The sequence below is a fragment of the Nematolebias whitei genome, chromosome 5, assembly GCF_014905685.2.
Source record: "Nematolebias whitei isolate Nwh7 chromosome 5, NemWhi1, whole genome shotgun sequence".
NCBI lineage: Eukaryota > Metazoa > Chordata > Actinopteri > Cyprinodontiformes > Rivulidae > Nematolebias > Nematolebias whitei.
The window spans coordinates 44,795,051-44,802,530 of NC_056502.1; positions in this window are offsets into that span (position 1 = coordinate 44,795,051).

The window sequence follows — 7,480 nt, forward strand, 5'->3', positions numbered from 1 at the left end:
GGTACCCCTCTGTATGCTGATTAATCAACACTTCCAATCGTTGTGGAATTACCGTTGTGGATTATATGACTTTTTCCAATGGATTACAGACTCTGTTTCCAAGGGGTTAAAGCATTGCTACAATGGAATTATCGAGACGTTATGGAATTATAAACACAATGATATTACCCAGAACATTGTGGAATTACCTTGACTTTGTTTTCCTTGCTGGATTACTTTTGACTTTTGTTTTCCTTGCTGGATTACTCTTGACTCTTGTTTCTTTGCTGGATTACATCAAGCTTCAAGGACAATCGAAGGCGTAAGTTCATGTTTGGAATTCATCCCCATGGACAGGTGTTGATTTCCAAAGGGGGACTGTAGTGAACTTAACCTGATGTCAAGACTAAGCCCAAGGTCAAAACCCTTGACCTTAAGAACCTTGTGGGACAGAAACTGTCATTTCATTGATTTGAATCCAGAAATACAGGTTCACCCATCCTGAGACTCTCTTTCTTGACAATCAAGTGGAAGAACACTCTCTTTTTATTATCATTACTATTTTACAAATGTTGATAATCAAAGTGTCTTAGTTCAAACCATTTTAGATGTTGCAGTGAACTAATCAATTTTATTAACTGTGAAACAGTGTAATGATTTTTAATGCTTATGCAGAGTTAGAATTCATGTTAAAGCTGTTACAGAGTAATTATGCATTTTCTGATTTCTGTCTTTGAATGAGCAAGTGTGTGTTTTCCAGGGTCAGGAATCGAAGCAGACATGTGTTGGAACAACTGCCTTGTTTTTACATCCTCTCAGACGTCAACAGGGGGGTTTTGGCACCTGTTTCTAAAACTCGACAAAACAAAACTCTCTATGTCTCTGAGAACATTTCTGATCTGTTCCATAACAATTCTTGCTGTCTTCTAACCTCTTACGTCACAAAACACACCCCGTCTGGTCGGTTCTGACCAATGGGAAGACTCCCAAATGAACCGGGAAAAGAGCTCTTTAAAATGTCGGTACTTCCTGATCTACACAGTTCTGTGAGAGTTGAAGTGAGTTCAGTTCTGCGCGGAGAAGCACAGTTCTGTGGAAGTCTGTTGGTTGGAGAAGTTCGGCGGCGCGGACAGTTCTGATATGTCCTAGTGCTGTGCAGTTGCTGTGGGAGCCGGGAAGACCCTGACATGACCACAGAGCTCTTCCGAGTTTCATGGGATTATAACAATTTCCACTGAGGTGAGCTTGTGTCGGACAGAGCCTCGCCACTACTGTCGGACGATTCACAGCATCCTACTGAGACGCTGAAAGGGTGCGTTAAACGGAATCTCGCCTGAGACATCTCCAGGTAAAAGAGTCGATTTCACCACCTAAGTGTACTGTAAGGAAGAAGCTGAAGAAAGCCCGGAGAGTGCCGTTCTGTTCAACACTCTCCCTCAAACACCATCCTTTACTCCCTTTAACTTCCTTCCCATCTTTAAACTCCTCTCTCAAGTAGATATTCTTCCAGATATTTAGAAATGTCTGTGTAAAGTGCTCATCCACCGCCGTGTGGATTAAGATCATAATTGTACAGTTTTCATAAATGTCTGTGGTGAAGCAACGGAAAAATCATGGCCGTATGATTTTTCCTGATTGATTGCTTTTGTTGTTATTTTCATAATTTGCCAAATTACTGTAAATGTTTGATGTTAAACTTTGATTCTGTAAATAAATGACCGCATTCATTTTGATGGGTCAAAGATAAATGACGTCTCACGTTTGCATTTCCTTAAATTCAATGCACGTTTTATTCAGTCCAGAAAAATGAGGAATCCGTGTTAATTGATGAATATATCTGAGTATCTGTTCATCTACATTTTGGTGGCCTGTACGTACGTTAGTACCACATTTTGGTGGCCCGTCCGTACGTTAGTACCACTTTTGGTGGCCCGTCACGTGTTCATAAAATGGACTGTGTATTCGTGTAAAGATTGATTTTACATGTTGGCATGAAAAATAACAGTTTGTCAGCTGTGCTGAAACGCCTCTGAAGCTGCGCCGCTTGGAGCTTGGCTCTGCATGTTTACGCTGTGTTACGCTGGCGATGTTATGAAAGCTGAAATAGTGTCATTGAGTCTTTATGAAAGCTGAAATTGTACGCCTGTTATGGTAACTAAAAGCTGGGTTTGTGTGGAAACGCTTTATTCTGTTTAAAGGCGGTCCAGACGTGGTTCTGGTACCGGCTCGGTTCTGAAATGGTTCGGACGAGTTGTTTAAATAGCTAGAAAGACGTTTTGAGACCGGAGTAGCAGACTCCGTGCAACTCAGAATTGATTCGTTACAATTTTTAACAGAAATGGTGCATTTTGACAGTTTACAAGACGAAAAGTTGACGAACTATTTCAGGCTAAATCTAACATGCTAGTTGGGAAAACGCTTCGTGATTGGTTGGATTTGCTGCTGTGGAGCGCTCTGATTTGCTGAGAAAGTGAATGACGTGCCTACGTCACTTCCTCTCACCCCTGTGCTGCTTTGTCATTGGTGATTTCAGTCACGTGACCCGGAAATTAAAACTCGTTTTCATAGGGAAATAAAATCTGCTTTTTAAAGCTGAAAAGCGCTTTAAAGTGTATTTTGATACACTGGTTAAGTTCTTCGAAGCATACTCGCTGAAATTTTGCCACGTTAGAGTTTAAAATCCGTCATTAAATGATGTTTTTGAACAACGCTAGCGATGCTAATTTTAAGCTAACAGCTAACGACCGGATGAGTGACGTGTCACGTCACTTCCTCCATGTCGGATGTAAAGCTTGCAACCGGAGCCTTCGCCATGCTTAAAATCACTAAATAAAGCTGCCATATGTCCCAGAAAACTCATGTTTCATGCAAAAAAGTCGTGCTTGTTGAAAGAACGCCACATTTACGCTTCAAATCCGTTCAGAAATGTTGATTTTAACCGAGTTTAGCCGAAGCTAACTTTAAGCTAAGCGGCTAACAACAGGATGTCAACCGAACGTCACAGGAAGTCGTCATAGACTCCTGCTGGTAGAAAGCTAAATACTGCCCCCTCCTGGGAAACTTGAGATCACAGTTTCACTTCAGATTTAGGTATTTTAGTGAAATTAAACGGTTTTTGTTTTTTTCCTGTAAGGCATTTTTGAGTTAATAAACGTTCCTCAAAGCTGAATAATCACTGTTATCTTGCACTTAAAAAGTAAGAGGTATTTATGCAAAAAAAAGGCATTTACCAGGACATTTTCATTCACTGAATTCCTCAAACAAGGAGGTACAAAATGAAAAATTAGAAACTTTTTAAAAGATACGGTTCAAATATTCACAGAGTTGAAAAGTTTACTCATTTTGCTTGAAAGATAATACACGTTTAATTGCAAAATCACTAAATAAGAGTAAACTTATCAGGAAAAAGAAACTTTTCTGTTTAAGTTGCCACCTAAAAAATACATCTTCCTATTTAATTTTAAATAGAAGATTTGCAGGAGGACAGGAGTAATAACGGTTTTTCTGAAGAAAGACTAATTAATCCTGACACATCATCAACTTTTCTTTTTCTTTTCACCACTTGGTTCTATGAGTAACTGTTAAAATAGCAAATTTCTGGAACAGAACGGTTTAAAAAGTGTCTTTAAACTGATTTGCTGTGAGACTTTTTAGAAAAATTGCAGGTTTATTAAAAATTCAGTGCTTTAGAGTAAAATACACTAAAAAGAGCTTGGTACTCTAGTATCTGTTAAGAAATAAGCACATAAAAAGTAACACTGCCAGAGAGCATTTACTTAAATATTCTATTTGGGGTAAAACCTACAGAAAGGTACCCACATTTGAATAAGTGACTTATAACAGTACTTCTGTGTAAACCCAGAGCTTAAAATAGTGTGAAAACTCAAAGACATCTGAATACAAATATTTACCTGTAAAACATCTGAAGCTTGCAACTGTTTTAAACAGATAAAGTGCTACACAGTGAATGAACATGACAGGTGTGTTAGAAAAAGACTTTGATCCTTATGGGTTAAGGGACTGTTTAGAGAATGCGTTAGCGCTTCTGACAGATTCCTTACATCCATATGATAAACAGGCAGAGAGCATGAACCCAAAAGAGTTATTGGACAATCTGAAGGAGGTTGCAGAAAGTGTGACCTCTACAGAAATTACAAAGTCAAGTTATGAAAAGCTGGCTAAAATTGCAATTTTGCTGAAAGAATCATTCTATACGGTTGTTGAGAAAGCTGATTACCTTACACTAAGGTTAGACAGTGAAAAAGCGTTTGCTCAGGAAATTGAAGATCACTACCTTCAATTTAGAAGCGAACACGAGGTCCTCATGACGAAACATTATGAACAGATGTTTCAGTTAGAGCAAGATGCGCGTGCAGAAGTTGATTCAATGAACAGCAAAATACAATTACTTGAGGCGTCACTATCTGAAGCCAGGGATGCTACAGATGTGCTTAAGAAAGATCTGCACAGACTCGAAGTGCATAAACAGATATTACTGGAAAAAGTTGTGCGTTCACGACATGAATGTCGGTCATCGCAGGAACGCCTGAAGGCTTGTGAGGAGGAACTGGCCGCAGCAACAAACAAGATTTCTGACGTGGGGCGAGTTTGTCTGGAACTCAGAGAAGACCGTGGACAGAGTTCAGGTCACCCACAAACACCTCGGAAAGACGTTGTTGCACATCCTGCTCTTAATCCACCCTCATCTCGAGTGGTAGGAACAGACCTGAACAGGCCTCCTCCACCAAACATGCAACAGAGTGCATGGCAACTTCCTCTTTCAATGGATGTTCTGCTAAAACTCTCAAAATATGTACAACGCTTTGTACCTGGACCGATGGGTTCAACTGGAACACAAGCTTACCTGAAAGATCTCGAATTCAGATTGAAGGATTATCCTAATGCTACGGTTGAGGATAAGATCAGTCTGATACGGCTCACTTAGGACAGAGAGGTATTCACCTTCATCGAGCGTCTACCTGATGCAACGAGAAAGGATTACAACCTTCTGTGTGAAGCTTTGATCAGAGAGTACGACCCCTGCACGGGACCTGCTGTGTTCCCAGCCGCTGACAAGGTCAAGCAAGGAAAGAATGAACATCCAAAGATTTATTACAAAAGAATCTTCCAAGCTTATTTTGGTTACAGAAATGAAACCGGAATGGAGGAAGAAGAAAATTTTAAATATGTTTTCAGTAAAAATCTCCACACTGACATACGCATGTCAGTACAAATTATGGCAAATTTCAGAGAAAAATCCATAAATGAGATTAAACAGTGTGCTGTGAATGTGTTCGAGGCACGTTCTCATGCTAAGACGCCCATAGAGGTGTTTCCTGGTATAAAGGTTAAACCCCACTCCCTAGAAATGGAAGGAAGGCGCGCCGCGCCACCTCCTCCTAAAACAGGCGAGAAAAGGCAGTATTTTCAAACTAACAAACCACGTAATGAAGGTGCACGCTGGAACAAAAATGCTCCTCTTTCAGAGGATGAGCGTGATGATCGTAAATGGGACATGCGTAGGACGCAAAGATATGGGATCCAAGAGGACCCATATTATCAGGGGATGTCCAAAAAGGAACCCCCAAAAGACGTACCTAGCCGCCTCCCACCTCGGACGAAACGTCCCGAGGCGAAAAAATCACAAAGGTTCCAGAAAAAAGGCCCTAAACCTCTGAGCTCGGAAGAGACAGAGGAAATACAAAGGTTTTTAGACACTTTGATACACGCTGAAATGGGAACCCGACCAGGAGCACTGTGTAGTGATGCGATCGCTACTAACTCTGAAGGCGCGAATGACAACATTACAGATGTCGGTGAAACACACCAAGACATTGCTGTTATTGCCTCCAACAACCCCTCATCGGACGAAGGGGGGGTAAACTCACACACAAACGATGACGAGCCATCGCAAACTGAAAACTCAGAACCTGATTTTCATGATTTTGAACTAGGCATTCCAGTTCTGGGAGGACTCCCAGATAACCTGGTACCGAGTCAAGAAGCTGGGCCAGTATGTTTCACGAAACCATCACAGGCCATCGCTCTTTTCTCAACCAATGACGTCGACCAAGGGCCTGAAACCTATGGTGTCTTACCCATAGACAGGTCCGACGACTCAGAAAAGGATTCGTTGGAGCTCCCCAAGGAGCAAGAACCCTCATCAGTCTCATCACAGATTGAACAGGTGGTCGCTCAAGCCGACGCTCTGACATCTGATGAAGAAAGAGACAAACTTCGCCAAGTTCTTTTAAAATATGAAAAGTCACTTTCAACTGACCCAGACATCATCCAACTTCAGAAGTTGGATGATCCTGCAATTAACTCGATGATACTGTATCTGACTGACCCAGACAAATACACTCCATCGAAAGTCAAACTGGATTTCAATCCAGACCTAAAAGTCCACTTTCAGCTGCGCAAACAGTTAAAACTACTCAAGGACAACCTAACTTTATCTCATGGAGCGACGTCCTCACCCGTGTTCGCGGTCTCCCATGACCGAAGGGGGGTGACGCCAGTTAGGATAATGCTACCAGACGCGATAACATGATCAAATCTGACATTCAGAGTGAGTGGCGCACCGAAACGTCGTTTTCTAGTTGCTTAATCACTGCTTTTGTCAATGTTGAAACGTTGTTTAACTGGTTGCTTAGTCACTGTTTTTGTCGATGTTGAGACATCGTTTAATTGGTTTTGGTATTGTTATTGAACACCCCAGACAAGAATGAATTTTGTTGTGTAGTTAAGTTAGAGACTAAGAGGCCTTTAACCATGCCAACATGCAGTTCATTCATTATATTGCAATCTTTGCGGAGTCAATGTATATTATTGCTACCTTAAGTACCATAATCTACATTGATCTCACAACGCTTAAGCCGAACCTACTCGAACAATTCTATTCGGGGGGATAGCTAATTCTTTTTGATAAGTCTCGCCATAGACTTCCAAAACATTTATGGGGAAACCAAACACCCAATCTCAAGTTGTTCGTCTAAAAGACAAGAGACATTTGAACCAAACTATATTTTACCATGTAAAGCTAACTTAAACCAAGTTAGAAATTGAAAAATAGTTTGGAACCCTTTTCTATAGGCATAAACCCCTGTAGGTACCCCTTTTCAGCATGTTCCACCCCTTAACTGGTAGTTGTAGCTGTTCCCAACCATAATAGCTTACACACCAGGTGCATATAGTTTAAGGCCTTATGTAAAATCCCCTTCATAAGCCCACCTTAAACCACATAATTGCATGTCACATTGAACCAGAACAGCACCGACTGGACGTCGCCCAGAGACGACCTTCGCTGGAGGCGACCTGCAATCCTGACGTTGGTCTCCGCTCTTCATCCAGTGGCCGCATCTTCAGTTCAATCCAAGGGTACCCCTCTGTATGCTGATTAATCAACACTTCCAATCGTTGTGGAATTACCGTTGTGGATTATATGACTTTTTCCAATGGATTACAGACTCTGTTTCCAAGGGGTTAAAGCATTGCTACA